Genomic DNA, 18,266 nt, shown 5'->3' with positions numbered 1-18,266 from the left:
TAATGGGACAAAACTGAGAAGAAAAAAAAAAACACATCAATGTTGCTTCTACTGGAATATGGTTCATGAAGAAAAGTTGCCGAATTCCTATCCACTAAGACTTTTACAAGCAGATTGGGAAAAAAATAAATAAATAAACAAATAAAAATGACAACAACAAAAAAAACCAAACACACAAAAACAAAAAGAAAAACAAATCAACAAAAAAACACCCAAACAAAAAAATCTCAAATATTCAGCATGTAAAAAAATCTTATTCTAGCAGGAAGATGTTTATAGTGTCTTTATTTCTGGTATGGCTGGTATGTGAACAATGAAAAATAAATGTTTTGAATAATACCTTTGCAGGGAGGAAAATCATACTATTCATTAAAACTTGTCATCTTCATTACAACTCAAATTAACAAAGACATCATTATTGAGGAAAGCATTTACATTTGTATTTAAATTTATAGATGTGCTGAGACAGAGGAATTACAAACTCCTTGGTTTTGCTTAGTTTCCTACATTCAGATGTAAATTCTAACATATTAGTGCCCAAAGGCCATTGTGTATTACGTTTCAAAAGTGGGCAAAATTCTGTCTTCCTAATCGATATTACTAGCACCAAAAGGTAACTGGAGCATCAACACTGATGCAGTGATTAACCAAACCCACTCCTGTATCAGATGCTCATGAACCAGTTACTCAAATCACTTTAAGGTATGGGGTGAGAGTCGGGTGATACAGCTGGTTTTGAGCTGGCGCTTTCTAGTGCCATCAGAATTTAAATCTAGACCACTTTAGATTGTTTGAGGGTTTTAACCAGGCTAAATGTTGGTCCTATCTGCAATAGAAAACCCAGTACCAAAAGTACTCTAAAGAGTGAAAATCAGACTTTCCCATTACTTCTAACACTATTTATTAATGTAAATATTATTATTTATAAGTTACCTATTCCTTCAAGGAAATTATTTCAGTTTCCAAGATTCAATTAGCATTAAAGTTTCTAATCAGTATTAAAATGCACACACACATATTTAGAATACACATGTCCCCAGATGTGCGCAAACCCCAGCTTTTGCTACTAAGGTGATCCAAACACCTGTTATCATAGAAATGCAGTAAATAAAGTTTTGAGATACATCAAAAGTAAAGTTTATTGAACAGTAATAGGGAAAAAAAGTCCCTCTTCAACAAGTTATTCACACTGTTCTGTGTGATTTCATGTAATTGAAGTACCTAACACCTGAAAAGTGTTCTTTAAAATTATCCCTAATGTATAGAAAAAATTCAAGATGGAATCAAGGAAATGACTGCAGCTTTTCCACAGGTGTGAGAATAGGAAAACAGGTTTACACTCTGTCTTTATTTTCCACTATTCTTTCAATTTTTTCCTATTACAAACTGAATTGTTCACCTATTTCTTGAGTTTTCATATTTTCCCATGATTTTTTTTGTTCTTTTCCACCTGTATCTTCTCAAACTCATCAGTCACACTGGTGCTTTATAATGAACTCTCCTTGACAAGCAAGAGAGTTACTTCATTTTCAAAGATGGTGGGGGCAAGGGTGGGTTCAACACTAACCTCCACAAGGAAGAAATCAGCAGGAATTCTGTTGTCAGAAGAAAAGAGGATGAAGGAGAAGAGCACTGAGGATGAAGATATTTATCCTTTTCTATTTTGATATCTGTCTTGATTTTTGATATCTGTTTGTCCTTTGCAGTTGTGCAGAAACACTCTCTGAAGTTCTGTCTAACAGCAATTTTTGAAGAAAATACTGTCCCCTTGTCCCCTCTGAAAATGTGTTTTGAAAACTTCTTGCTGTTTTTGACATGTTTGGTATTAATTATTTGGTAAATAGCGTGTTCATGAGATTGTAAAGGTACTTTTTGAGACCCACTGAAATGACAAGAACTCACTGGAATGAAAAATACATGGAAATGACAGTAAAGAGAGTAGAAAACATGAACATGAAACCAGATTTAACATATGCACAATTAATATGTTATGAAAAAAAACTTAGTCTTCAGAAAATGTTGGGCTGAGCCTGTTTTGTGGACAGAAGATGCATCTAGAGGTAATCTAAGTGTAAGAGAAATGTCTTATCTGATTCTTTTAATTTTAGTCTTTTCATGGAAATTTTAAGTGTAAATAAAGAAGTAGGAAATTTCTAAATGCCTAGTTCATATATAATGTGTAAGTAGGGTGGGTAGCCTTCAAGACATCCAAATATTTGAAGTACACAGATGTCCAAAGCTATCAGTACCCCCCAACTTCCAAACCAATAAAAAATATTGAATCTGAAAACTTAAGTTATGAATTTAAGCTTAGAAAAAGCTCTCCTTCAGAAATTCTGACTCTATTAAATTTAAAATGCCTGTCTTTCTCTTCTTGCTTTCTTCTTAAGAAACACAGAGGATATAAAAATCAAAATACTGGGTTTTAAATAGCAATTAATATTATCTTTTGCAAAAGATATTTTACTAGAATTCTTGAAAGAGGCCTAATCATATCATTAGTTTGAACTGTTTCTCTTTATTTCAGTTCCATGACTTTGAGTTTTAGAATAATGAAGAAGACTCTATATGCAAAAAAGACTGTAAAATAAAGGTAGTTTTCTATTCTTTCAGTATCTAATGAAACATAATAAAATTATCTCAAATACCTAATTCTTGCACAATAACACTAACATGCAATCTAATATTTCCAGCAACATAAATAAGAACTGCATTATAAAGTGTTAAGTATCAGTGATTTGCTATTATTTACTTATCCATACACAATCTAGTTTCCTTAGACATCTCCTAAACATACTAGAAAATTTCAAAGCACTAAGGAAATGTTCAGCATTTAAAAGTCAGTGTTATCGTTTAGTTCTAATTCAAGAAGAGCATGTTCTGCATTGGGGGACTGCTAACATTTAAGATTGTTCAATTAACCTACCTATGAGACATGGTAACTTTCACAGACAGGCAATACTTGACAATAAAGACCTATCCAAACTCTTTTATCCAAAGAAAAGACAATCTTAACTAATGATTGCAAGCTGAAGATGAGCAAACTCCAATTAGAAAAGAAGAACACAATTCTTAGAAAGTGAAAAAACACTGGAAGAAACTTGAAGATAAGCAAATAAATGAAACAATGTGATTCTTCATATTCAGAGATGGTTTTTTATCATCCAGATTCAGGCATTTTAATAATTCACTCACCATAAAAAACCTTTACTCTTCCAGTAGAAAACTGAGAGGAGAAGGTATCTTACAAAAGGTATTCTGGAGCTAAATGTCTTTAGGGTTGTCATTTACATGAGATACCAAGGTTGGTTCAGGGAAAATTTGGTGAATTTAATTTTTTTATAAGGAGTATCAGAATGATATTAAGTTGCCTCGACTGGTTTTAAATTTCTCTGTTCCACTTTTTCCATATTACACTGCATGCATCTCATTTCTGCTTTGAAAGAGCTGCTTCTAGGGCTGATAGAGCAGTTACATCCTCCATTCCAGTCAGGTCTCAGTTTCTACTGCAGTAATGAGCAACCATGCCAAAGAAGGCCTGCCATGGCAGTTATTTTAAGAGGTCCATTCATTAAAACAAATATAGACAATTAATTCAGAGACCACGGAAGAGTCATCAGCTAGTGATGACTTACAATAATAAAGTTCAGTATATACAAACTGTTGACCTAGAAATGGTTGTATAAGCCATTACTAATTTTCTGAGTCACCTAGTCAGCTCTCCACTGGGTCTTAGATAATATCTTATAGCTGAACTCAGAACTGCTAACACAAAGCTATAGCAACTTCTCACCTAACAATTACTCATCCTCACTCTGTTGGGTGTAAAGTTGATACAAAACATTCCTTGGTAGTTTCTGCCCCCACGCAGCCTACAGAACTTCTGTTCTGAGTGAACACTTAAATTCTTCAACATTTCTGTAGCCTTCAGGGAATAAACTTATTCAGATGAGCAGGACAAAAAGGCTGGTTCATGCCCTAGTTCTTACTTCCCTTGAATTCTAAGCAGTCATCTATACAAATGTTGATTGTGATATGGATGTAAAGTGAACCAACGTTTTAGTGTGCTGCTTCTCACAAGTGTAAATGACTACATAATGTGAGTACTGAAAGAGGCCCAGTCAGCACACTCTTTCTACAAAGAGCAATCTGATATTGAGGTACAAAGTTCATATTATATTTCAGATAAGTGAATTATTTTCAGATATATCAAGTGAGAGGTTATATATGAAATTAAGTTTAATCTTTTGGCTTAAATAGAGTAGCCATAGAGATCTAAAAAAAAAAAAGGAAAAATCTGAGCCTTAACTCCCTTTTTACTATGGTGATTAGCAAGCTGCTTGTTTTCTTTCCCTATCAAAAATTTATCTTTTTTTTTTTTTTTCACTGTAAGACTTTAAGCATCATATTTACTTTGCCTTTCTGGCCTTAAGCACATGTTCAGCTGATTGGTTACAAGAATTTCTTTTATAGTCTCTGGCTGGGTGCCACCTTCCAGCTTGCTTTTCCACATTCTTGAAATGATCAGTCTATTCCCCATGTTTAGGGGGATGAGACCTCATGGGTCAATCACCTTTTATCTGTGTTTGCAGGAGCACTTCTAGAGAGTTTCCTTTTACCTACCAAGATACTGTAGCACATACACATACCTTTCTTATACTTTGTTATATTTTTCCTTAACTAAAAAACAATACTATTTTGGGATTGCAATTTCTTTTGTTTCTGCTACACAAGTACATATATAGATATATATCTCAAAGATATATATATATAGATTCAATACTCAAATATCTATATATTTGTATGTACATATATGTATATATAGTTCCTATAATATTTTTTTCTTCATGTATTAATATTAGTTAAAAACTAAATAGGTCTATGTTTTGTTATTTTTTGCCTTCTTAGTGGGTAAATAATAACAAACAGTGTAGATTCTTTCTCATTCTATGCCAGCATGCAGGAGTCTGAAAGTCCCATTTTGATCTTCTAGTTGGATCTTAACAGATCACCGATTTCTGATCTATTCCATTAACTTTGGCAAAAAGGTCTCTGCAAGGAAGAATGAGAATAAGATTTTTCTGTAAGGAGAATAAGAAATATCTCCTCATATTCATTATCCAGACTATCTTTGAGGAGATGAAGCTTCAGGGTCACTGTTTTGCCATTATTGTTTTTCTAATAACTTCTTTTGATTTTTCTCCAGTTATTCAGGGAAGATATCACACCCTGTAAACTATAGAAAATTATACTGCAGTGTAAGTATTTTCAATTCTGCATAGACTTGAACCTTGTTATTTTCCAGAAAGGATTCAGCCATTCTGAAAATACAATTATTTTGTTCCTGTAACAAGAATCCTACATTTGGCAACTGTATAACATTTTTCTGTATCCAAGTCACCTGCAGATAAAGACTATATGACTGACCTACACCCTTTATAGTAACCATTACATGACTTCTCACGACGTGTTTTGGCATTCTCTGTGGATTAAAGTTTATTTTCTAATTCAGTGATAAAAACTTAAAACAGATTATGTTAAGATACCATCAATCATGTTCAGAAAGACAAATCATCATAGTAATTAACACAGCATTATTATCCCTGTGTATATTTACATCTAAAATCTATTACTGTTTTATTATGTGGCAAAGTTGGCTTTATGTTCTTCTACTTCATCAGTCAAAATGCACTGTGAAAAACAGTCAAATAACTTACAACACTACTTTTAAAAATGTGCTTAGATGGAAGGGCACAGCTACATGCAAAGTGTATTACCCAAGACGTAATCTAAAGCCATAAAATGACAAGAGGGAGCTTAGAGCTGAGAATGTAAGAAGTGAAAGACAACTGCATATACAATTTATATGTGCATATAAATTCACTTACATGGTTACTTAAAAGCTTCACTATATATACTGTCGCTGGACTCATTTTACATAAATAAATTGGTTGTCATATTGAAATAGCCTTATGAATGAGTTTATAATGAAGCCACCCACAGGATTACATGAATGAAAGGATCAACAATCACCACCCTAGGCTATTAAAATACTCTCTGTCATAAAAGTTGTCACTTATGAATATAATTCCAATATTCAGTAGTAGGTAAATATTTTTTGCTAAATAAGGATCAGAATGACATACAAAATGTCTGGATGAGCCAGGAAATTGCAGTAAAACTTAATTTGATGTGTTTCAATGGACTTAAATGCAAAATCATGCAGTAAATCTTACTTCAACATTGAATCAAGACTGTCTACACTAAAAATTAGAATTGAAATCACAACAGATAATAAATTGTAGAACAGCATTGAATTAGAGACTGACTGCATTAATTTTTTAAATCATGCTTAAAAATAATAATTTTAGTATCAGCAAATATTTTCAAAAAGAAATATAATGCACTAAGATCTCATCTGAAATACAAAATTGTAATCACTAGTTTTCAGAAAGACTAACTAAAAGCCTGAGATGATTGAAAGAATGAAAAAAATATAGAAAAATAGAAGAATTTGACATTCACAGAACTCCCTCCCAAAAAAAAGTCTTGAGGAAAATATTTTTTGCCATATATAAGTAGAGCAAATGAGTTAAATGCTATGGAGTTTCAAAGTTACTCAAATAAAAAAATTAGCTGGTAGAGAAATCAGTGGGTTAAAAAGAGAACAAATTTATGATGTTACTAGGAGATTATTAGGAGTGAAAAAAAAATCTACATCATGATCTCTGTGTCCAACTGTTCTTCAATAACAGTGTCTCTTTAGTTGAGCACAAATAAAAAAGTTCATTTGTTTATAAAATAAATTAAAAATACAAATGGTCTATAGAAATATGAAATTGGGTTTAATGAGCCGGGAGGTCCCATTCATTGTTAGTTCCCTAAGCTACAGAGTCTGAAAACCATCACCAGTTGTGACCCTTGCCCACTTACTGGAGATGTATTTAATTGAAGGGCTGCAGTTAATCTCCTACAAAGTAGTTACATAACTAGTACTGCAGGATATGATACCCAGTTATAAAGGACAGAGACTGAATTTCATCAGGCAATTTGCAAGCAAAGTATACCACATCCCATTAAGAATCCCATGGGCTATTTTGTGGCCCATTATCAGTCTTTGTCCCCATTGGCATCAAAGTCCTAAAGCTTCCCAAGAGCTGCATATCATCATATTAGTGGAGCAATTACCAACTCAGCATTGTGTTTTCCTGGTTAATTTATCTTTGATTTTTTTTTTTTTTTTAAAGTTGGAGCTTTAGATATCTTCAGAATAGCTCTGGATCAACGTTGGTTACATCCATTGCAGTACCAGTTTTCTAATATTTCTTGAACAAGGATTCTTTCACAATTCCACAGCTATAGGGATTTACTTGTGTTTCCCGACACTTTAGGTGCTTAAATTCAATCAAGCATACGCTACCTAAAGCTTCGAGTTGGAATGACAGGCAAAAATATTTTCTGACATTGATTCTACTTTGCATTTTGAGAGCTAAGGACCATTGGATTGCTTTTATCTCTCGTACACACAACAAAGTAAAATTAAGTTCAGGAAAGCCCATCTGGGAAGAACATGTTAGTTGTTTTGTTTCCTCCTCAAGAAAAATTCTATCTGTATCTGTGTCACAGACCTTTTTTTCACCAAGATTATTAAAAGGCCAAACTCAAACCTAATTTAAGGAGAGTTCCATAGACTCAGCCTTTTACAGAATCACATCCCTGATATTTTTGTTATCCAGTCTATAAAACATGTTTGCTATCCAATCTATAAAATGAATTTTAATCTCATGACTCAGACTTGTACAATCATACTAATGTTTCATTCATTTTGAATTTTTTAGTTAGATTTTAAATATTGATTTAAAATAAGATCATTTTGAACTACATATAAATTCTTTATTGCTAGTCAGAAACACATTATGCTATGTACTTCTATAAAGCTACTCAGGCTTTGGAGTTCATAAAATTCTTAGTCTTCAAGATATGTTCTGGGACACAGAAATCCATGTTTGCACCTGAAAAACTCTGTATACAACACACATAATCACAGAAAAAGGGTTGTTAATTGTATAAAACCAAAAGTCAAATAACCTAGTAGACCACAACACTTTTTGAATCATTACTGTGCTAGAAAACCAAAAGAAAAATTTTCATGACAATTCCACCAGGAAATACAATATTCACCTAGACTACTTTGGTGTCAAATCTCACAGAATTTGTTCAGAGGAAGGGACAAAACTGAATATGAAACTCAATTTAAACCAAGTAGGAGCTCTATATGCAAAAAAAGACCTCACCATCTATTTGGATTTTTTCACATTATATTTTTAAGGAACATCATGGTTTTAGAAATTCTTCAATATTGACACATTAGTTTTAAAAATTCTCTACAAGATGTAGTTTTCCTCTAAATCCTGCTGTGCAGAGGAGTTTATAGCACTGATGAAAACATAAGTGGAATAATAGTCTAGAGTTACGATTACTGTATGTAGGATTTTGTGACTAAGCTACACCTACTAGTTAGTCAGTCTGTTTTTTTAAATGTCTTTAAGGAAAGAGACAGATACCTGAAGTGCAAACATTTTTACATGAATCCCAAAATACTTTTAGCTTCAGAAAAATTTCTGTAGTATAATTTGTGCTTTTCAATTGCTTAATAGTAATGAGCAGGGGTTTTTTTATCTAACTTCTTGCCCATGTAAAAGAAATGTTAGTGAAAAAAAAAAAAACACAACACAAACAAGAAATTAGTCTTAACTTCAATACATAGTACCTGATTGGGACTGGAAAAAAAGTGCAAAATGGCTGTTTAAAGAAATAAAGCCTGAGAAATATTTTTTTTTTCCTAGTAAACGACCCTTAAGAAACACAGAAAGGGTTCATCAAGTGGAAAATTACCAGACAAAAGATTGATATTTTTGCAAGGTTGCAGCTTTTGGAGGTTAGTAAGACTTAGTAAGCATTCTATATTACAGCAACATTCATAAGCACAGTCAAATTTTGTGTCCCAATCCACTCAAGCACTGTACATGACTAAATTCCTTATGGTATGATTCTTTTGCTTTCCACCCAGCTGTCTAGACAAGTAAAGTTGTGGATACACTTCTCAAATCATCATAATGCCACTAGAAGACATGATGAAATCCTAGACCATGTAAGTAGAACAGTGGCAAGTAAGACTGCGTATTTTTCCCCCAGCAAAGGAATTAGTAAGACTGATTTTAAACTACAAGATCTACTATTTATATAGGACTTTGAGAAAAACACACAGAAGAGTCTGAAAAAAGGTAGTGAGAAGATGCATAGAGAAGCATATCTTATCATAAAAAAGGTGTCTTATTATAGGTGTTTAAGGACCTTAAGCTGAAAAATACTAAATGAATAATCAGAGACAAGTAGAGTTATTAACTAAAACTTGAAGATACATAATGAAAATAGTAATAAGGTTTTTGTGTGTGTAGTAGTGGGTGGCTTTTGTTGTTTTTCAGTATAACCTTTTTTTGTTATATGTTCTTGATCATAGTTCCATGATAACAGGTAGCTATTATCTTTAAATATCTATTAATGTATTATAATACTTTACAATATTAACCAAAGAAGTGAAATTCTTATAGCAGTTGAAGTAGGAGCAGATAGTAAATCAGACTTTCAAAGGGATTGAGAGAAAAGATGTTCTTATATTTAGAAGATTTTGGGGAACAAAAATCTGGAGAGGATGACAATATTATGAAGTAACGAACGGAGTCTCCACTGAACAGTGTTATTGAAATAACCACAGCTTTACAATTCAGGGCCTGAATTATCTATTTTTATCTTATAATGGATGTAGAACAGTATAGCCCTTTGCTAGCACTTGATTCAAAGCCATATAATAAGGCCAGAAAGGATACAACTAGTGAAAATCTAGTTTTGCCATCAGCGGGGAAGACATAACCAGACCTCGACATACTGAAATTATCTTGTTTCTGATAGAGGGAAGATTTCCTGATTCCTGGCAAAACATGAGTCAGACACTCCCAATTCCTCCTACTGTGGACACAGGGCACCCACAAAACAAACACTGGTTGTTTAATTTTCTCTCTTGTTGCATCAACAGTAGCAAGTAACTCCTACCCATCTACATGTGTCTGGGCAACAACATGGTGGGCATTGAAAGCGAAGAGAGGGAGACTTCATTTATCTGTGCCATTTGGCATATCCACAAAGACTGAGAGGGAATTTCCAGAGCAATGAAACAGAAGCCTAGTCAAGATATTCCTCCAGGAGGCATAAAAACATAAAGGCTAAACTTATACGATTAAATACAACCATATACTTGAGGAAGAACTCCCAGCTCACTCAGTCACCTGTAAGGAATAGGTGTGCTCTACAGTAATATGCATCCATGGACTTCATGGGAGTCATCTGATTACAAAATCCTACCAATTAGTAGGAATTAATCAGCTGGAAGAATTTCCTTGCCAAGCAAGCTCAGCTGCAGAATCGGAGTGATATGAGGCCAGCAGAGCTGCTCTAGATAAGCATCTGTGCAAGGCTATTTTTAAATGAGATAGAACTAATGATATCTAGAGAAAATAATCTAAATAGATTTCTCACATGATTATGAGATAGCCATTTCTCCTTGCAACGTTTATGAAGAAGATCTGTCTTCCTCTAAGCTTCAAAACTTTTCTTCAGTATCCAGTTTTATAACAGGATCTTTCAGGCATTGTCCAAGCCTTAAGAGAAATCTCTTCTCAGTTTCAACTTCAAGAAGCAGAATATATTGAAACTAAACTGAGACAAGATGATAAGGCTGGTGCTGTAGTTGTCTATAATTGCTTGTGGTCTCTCGTGCTTTTACTCCTTGGAACTCTACCACAAAAAGTATTTGCTTCTCAAAGCCATTTGTGAGCAAATTTAAAAAAGTAAAAATATATTGAAGCCTCAATCACAGATGTCATCATGAGTATAATATATAATTACACTGTGGAATTCACTGTGCCAATACATTACTGGAGTTTATTCTTGAAAGTAATTATATATTTGTTAATATAAAAATCAACTTTTACAGCTACCTACAGGTGCAAAACCACAAGCCTTCTCAGTACCTATGTTCCAAAGCATGAAATGGGGTCAGAGGGAAATAACATGTTGAAGTATTGCAATGAAGAGGATTGTGAGAGCAGGAGTAGAAGGGAGTGCATTTAACTTTTCATTTTCACCATTATCCATAACATGAGACATAGCTCTAGGACTGATAATTCCACTAAGACAATTCTCATATCCCTAAAAAAAAAAAATTTGTAGAATTCATTCTAATAATGAGAAGTCTTGGAAAGAGATGGGTCATGATCTTTCTTAATGTGTGTGAGGAAAAAGTATAATGTGAAGTAAATGGTTTTAAATATTCCTAATAATAATAATAATTCAGTATTATAGGATCTTTCATGGACTTACCATGAAAGGCTAATTTTATATAAGAAGAATTTAAATACTACACAAAAAGGTAAGATAGTGTCATAACCAAATAATTTTATAGTCTTCATATAAATCTAAACATTATGTAAACATAGGTGACATAATCTTACTGACAAATGGTCAGAGTGACAGCTTTGCCTTTTGTGATTTTCTCACATGCAGCTCCTCAGTCTGTATCCTGTAGGTGATCATGATGCTCTCACTTAGGAATTCTAAGTAGGAAACACCTCACTGTCAATATTATTTATATATTTATTAAGGATTTAAATGTGGGGTTTCTTTGGTCAGAAATGCTCCCTTTTTTTGTTAGTGAGTTTATTTGCTCTGTGAAATGAACTGAATATTAGTACTAATTTCAACTAGAAATAACATCATCAGACTTCTCCCTAACTTTAATTCCATTCCCTTATCTCTTCAAGAACCTTCCAGATAATGTTGATAGCCCTGTCTGGCTATGTCTAAGACTGACAGTGACCAGTCATTCATTTGCTAAGGGTTTATATTGAATAAAGTTTATAAAAACAGGCTTTCTTATCCATTTTTCTACTGAACGAAGTTTGTCAGATAGATGAAATAAAAAGTCACTTATACAATGCTTTCCAGGAAGCTATGCTACATCCGCTGTTTTATGATAAAAAGAGACAAGAAATGCCTTGAATAATGGAATTTGGTTACTCTCAAGCACAGAAGCAACCTGATATAACACATCTAATATAATTAATACAGTAGACTACATTATCTTTTCTATGATTTATATGTAACAGAAGCAGAAAGAGGACAGGGGAGCAGAACCTTTAATTTAAGATCAATGTGCCCACTGGCACTTCCTAAAAATAAATATTCAGGACTTGATCTTGGGGAACATTTGAAACATTAACTGCAGTGTGAATCAGAACTATCTTTGAACAGAAGAAGTTAAGCATGTTTGTCACATTTTTAGCTATTAAAAGCAAATTATAAATTTTTGCATCATTTGAAAGAAACAACTTTTTCTCCAGGTGTCTTAATGACTAAAAATTCATATCAGGTGCCTCAGTCCCATGACATTTAGTGGTAGTAATGATCTCTAGATATTTTTTCCACACTTTCACCTGGTAACAAAATACTGAGTACACTCAGTAGTTCTGTGCCATACCTTGTTAATTTTGGCATGTCAATAAAAACCACCACAAATAAAACACTGGCCCAGAACTACTTCTCATAGAGAAATTTCTTCCAGCTCTATGTCAGGACTGAAATAATTATATTGTAATAATCAGGGTATACTCCTTATTGAGCAGAGTGATTATATATAAAGGCTATCATGTATTTTTTTTCATTTATTTCATAAATAAAGAAGGTTTATATTAAAAGAACTAGGCTATTACTGTTAATTTCTCTTCTTAAATGAAGGAGGGATTTTTTTGACTGAGATAAAAAGCAAATCAACAATGGCTTCATCATTTTTCAAAGTCTGAGCTGCATCCCAGTTCAGAAGCCTTCATCCTCTTCCTGTGAGGTCATCTCTGGACAGTCTCAGTTTTCTGCTCCTCTGAATCTACTGGAGCCCCCTGATTCCTCCCACAAATATATTCACCTCCCTACTCAAAACACAGGCTTTCAAGGCTCCCAAACCACATAGTTTCAATTCCCCAGGAGTTTTTCATGTTGCTGTTTTAGTGGTGCTGTGTTACGTTTGGGTGGGTTGTTTGTTGTTGGGGTTTTGAGGCTTTTGTTATTGTTGTTGTTGTTGTTTTATTTTTGGGTTGGGTTGGTTATATTTTTTTTTTAATTACATTCCTTGTTTTCTCACATTTATCTAAAAGAAGACTCTGTTTGCAGCTGCATTTAAGATAGTTTTGAATATTTATGGTACAATATCATTATAAATAAAAGGGGTTAAAAGAGACCTGAGGAGGAATTTCTTTGTTCAGTTTAAACCCCTTACTTCTTGCTTCACCCATCATGAAAACAAACAACAGATTACACCCTCCTTCTCAGCAATCTTTCCTGTCTTTAAAAATTGTTGTCATTTATCTTCATCTTCTGTGATGTAAAAAAATATAGCTATTTCAGTCCTGCTTTGTAGATTATCTCATAAACTGTTTTCTTAGCTCTCTTCAATTGGGTTAGTAATCACTCAGGCAATGAGCTCAAAAGTACTCACGCCAAAAGCCTAAGCCTTGAGTTTACTCTCATGCCTTCTAAACTACAGCTTTGTTCACATGTCCAATTGGAGGCTTGCTTTTTAGCAATACTATGGGTGCTTTTGACTCAGTTTGTGATTTATATTATCGCCTTTTCTTGCTGATCTTGTACATGCCCAAAGGTTTTCAAATCCTGATTGTTTTCACCTACATTTTTCCCTGTAAAACAGTTAAAAAATCTTTCAGACATTATCAGAGAAAAGTCTACTCACTAAAACCAAGTATTTTCCAGAGAAAGACTGAAAAATGCTATTTTTCTGACAAGTCCTAAAATTAAATCCATCACTTCTCTCAAGACTCAGAAGTAAAAATTACCTGACTTATTGATTAAAAAAAAAAAAAAAGAAAGTATTAAGTAACAATGAGAGACATGGCTTGTACAACAGGACAACAAAAAATGCTAATCTGAATCCCAGTTTCTTAATTAGGACACCATGGTCTTGGTCACCATGGATATCATATTAGAGGCCTAAAATGTGCAGTCCTTGGTCAGGATGACAATGATATCCACCTGTGTTTATGTTAAACCACTTTCAGAAGCAATAAACAGAGACTGTTGTTACAGAATTGTTTATTGCACAGACAGTTATTCTCTACCTCCTCTGTCAAAAAAACACAATTTGGATGAAACATTTCTTGAGTCTGTTCTGGCCTAGAGACTCTCTTTAGGACTGTGTTGTGACAATTAACTAGATTCTAATCTTAATTGTACCCTCAAACTCAAAACAACCCCAGAGATTTCAGAGATGTCAGCAGATTCACAGCAGCAGCAATGTAGGAACCAAACCACTCCACCCCGCCCCCTGGAGCAATCTGGCTATGGTGCTCTCAATTCCATTATCACTTGTATTCTTGCCAGAAAAATGCCAAAAAATCTTTTTTAAAAAAATCACAGGCATTAGTTCTCAGATAATTTCAGATGGAGTTGTGGCTCAACATCTGAAATATTTATTAACTGACCAAAACATTCTCCCACAAGACAAATATTTTTATTTTTCAATTGTAAAATCAAGTATTGAAGAAGTTTGGGATTAATGTTACGCACTGTCACAGGTTAATGAAGCAGACAAGATTTAAAATCAGTCATCCTTACTGTGAAAACATATTCATTAGTACAGCTAAAGAAAACACATCATCTTTAATTCAGCAGTCAATTTAAAAATAAATTGGCACAATAGTTAGATGAAATATTTCAAGCCTTAGAGGACACTCTGTTTAGTAGGAGGTGAAGTAAAGAATGTATTTTTATAGCAATATAATGTTCCCTACAACTTCTAGGTTTGCAGCATCAGAGAACTAAAAATGATCCAGTCAGCTTTGACATAGTACTAGCTACACATGCACAGACTCCACTTTACTAATCCTGACCTTCAGGTTGATCCCATATCAGCAGTCCTTGGAGCTGCAGAAGATAATTCATTTGACTTCTTTCCCAGAAGACAGACAACTGCATGGTGAAAACTCTGGAGATACTCTATTCTATTATTAAACAAGTTCAACCTTACTTGTAGTTAATGAGATTACAGTAAGCAAACAGAAAACACAGAAAACATCAATGCCAAAGATGGAGCAATGGTTCATTAGTCTTGGATCCCAAAGAATCCACAGCAACATCAGCTAGGTTTATGTTTTTAATGCTGAAAGGTCACAATCAGCTTTGCAGCTTTCATATGGAAAGACTATGTGTAAGGACAGTAGCTGTTCAGTGAAACCTGTTAGAAACAATGCTGAGATGGCTCTGCCCGGTCACTCTGTTCACAATCATCCCTCCTTTCAGCTCAGAGAAATGCAACCAGAAAGGAGGATCCTTAATGGCTACAAACTATTAAACTATAAAAACTCTATAAACTATAAGACTCTAACAAGCACTTCTGGCAGAGCAGCATCCTATCTACTTCACAGGTACCAGCTCCTGTGAAGAGGAAATCTAGTACCTGTGTTTTTATTAACCAACAAGTTAATCTGTGTGACACTGTAGCACATTCCTAAGAATTCCTCCAAAACCTGATCCTTCTTATTCTTAATTAACCAAAAGTAGATAAAATAATGCTGGATGTTTGGCTTCCTGTGGACTTGGAGGGATCACAGGAAGTCACAATGTGTGTTTTTTTAAGGATTTTAAAACACTGGTAAAATGCAAACCTCATTCAAGAAACATAGTTTTAAGAATGTTAAAACAGTAGGCTACATATTAGTCCTTTAAAATGCAGTCAATAGCCCAATTGAGTGAGAGAAAAAAAACCCACACTTTGAATTATTCAGACAAGCCATGACAAACATGACTATGAATCAAAATATCCTTAAGTGAAGCCTCTTTCTGAAGTAACTCCAGTGGTGGCTTTTTGTAAAGGACAGGCACTACTAAACATCTTTTAAATAGAGGCCAGGAAAATCATTCCGGACAAGGAGTTTTAAATCCTGCAAGTAATAAAATTAGATGCATGATCTTGTATGAAAAATGATCTTGTAATGAAATTAGATTATCCTTCCATTTATGCTTAATAATCAATAAGGAGATAATTTACACCGCTGAAACCTCAACCTGCCATAATTTCATTTGTAGACCTCAGTGAGCTAATTACATAAATTCTTTATTTTCTTCTTTAACTGACTGCCTTTATTGCATATTGATGTAATGGTATACAGCATATAAATCTCTCTCTCATTGGTGGAGAGAGAATGAAACAAAGTTTCATTACAGTTGGCAAGATGAACTCAAGAAGTTTAACCTAATCAATCTATCTAATCAAATGTCACCCACACTTACTGACAAACTGTTGAAGCAGCTCCTGCATCCTGCATTTAATTCATGAACAGTCACCCCAAAATCTCTGAAGATAAAAGACATATCTCAAACTCTGCAAATCCAAAGGACAGGTAACAGCATAAATGCAGGTGTATAAACAAAGAAAAAGTTTCACCCTGTTTTGTATGGACATTTAAAAAAATCTAAAAAACAACAAAACAAAACAAAAAACCCCCTGACCTTACCTTACTTTTCAGGTAATACAAATTAAATTAAAATTAATAAGTACTATACTAGTTTGTGCATAACATAGAACAATGTGATCAATACAATTAATGCTTCATTCCTGATCCAAGATGATTAAGACTTGTACGAAAACACTGTATTGTGCCTATTCATCTACCTACAACAGGTTCCAATGTGTCAGAGGTGTGATCAAGGAATAAATGGACAGGGAAAGTCAATTCCACTTTGTCCCATACTAAGTTTGGGATCAAAAGCTATGCAGATACTTGTGCTACTAATATGTTCATTCTGTTATTTCTAAAACATTTCTTATAAACTGACACTTTTCATGTGCGTTTAGAAAAGCCTGCTTGAAAGGAAATATTATCTACGTTTGCTTTCTAATTATGCCTCTACTAGGATGGATCACAAGTAGAAAGAGTATATTCAATAAATGTTTGTGTCAGTTCTGAACTAAATTACAGATAATTCTTGACATTACTCAAGTAGTGCTAAGTCTGAGTAATTACAAAGATTGGAAGGACCTTGTTTTTAGCCTTCATGATCCATTGCTACAGCATGTACCTTTCCAAGATGTTTGAGATTATGAACTTCTCTTCTATGGCAGCTGCACTGTACTTGGTTTGAACCATTAGATATTTCCTGGAACGAATAATTACTTGTTAACACAGCCAAGAACCCTTTCAGGCTCTGTCCATAAAGCTCTGAAAAATAATCTGAAAATACTTGAGGGGTTTGGATTAGCTTTCAGGGAAAGTCAACAGCCTCAAAGCAAAAGCTAACCAAAATGCCCTTGAGAAGCATCTCCACATACAGCAAAACAGTAAATAATTTAGAATTCATTACATTTATTTGAAGACCATACTCTGAAATGCTTGGAGTTTCAGACAAAATTTCCAACACACAAGTATTTTTATCAGTAGCTTTTTCTCAAGACACCCCCAGACTTCTGACCTCACCTTATTGGTGAGGTACTCAAGCTCTCAAACTTCATGATACTGCTTAGATTTAGCTCATACATTCACCTCAGTGCCTTAATTTTCCCAGTCTCCTCCACTAGTAGATAAAACAGTAGCTTACTAAAAAGCCTTATTCCTATGTAAACATGGACTATGATATCCTGCAGCCTCAATAGCCCTGAAATCATTACAGAATGGCTCTACCAAATAATGAAATTACAAAATCTCAAAATAAACAACTAAACCACCATAAGGACTAATATCAGCTCAGCTGCAGATATTTTCCGGTGCCAGAGGAAGAAGATTTCCTCTTCATGCTGAGTACATAACGTTTTGACTCATATTACCAGGAAGGCTGGAAGGAGAGGTCTCCCACAAGCTTCTGAACTCATCTGGTATCTACTCACACAAAGGCATCGATGTTCTGAGATAAATTAGCCCCTGGAATGTTTTTGTTTTTAAAACTGTGTTCTGAAAAAGCAGTGTTTGCCACACATCTGGAAAAAGTGTGCATAGGTTAAGGATGAAAATGAGAAAGTCCTGAGAAAATAAAACATGAAAAGGAGCAGACTGGGTGGGAAAACTGCTGCAGACTAAGTGAGGGGGTGAAAGGGGACTATCCTATCAGGAGGAAGTCTTGCAGAGAAGCTTACAAAGATAGCATTTTCTTCT

This window comes from Empidonax traillii, unplaced genomic scaffold, assembly GCF_003031625.1.
Source record: "Empidonax traillii isolate 1590-97213 ecotype Southwest subspecies unplaced genomic scaffold, ASM303162v1 scaffold445:size985633, whole genome shotgun sequence".
Classification (NCBI taxonomy): Eukaryota; Metazoa; Chordata; class Aves; order Passeriformes; family Tyrannidae; genus Empidonax; species Empidonax traillii.
Note: the sequence above shows the minus strand (reverse complement) of the source record.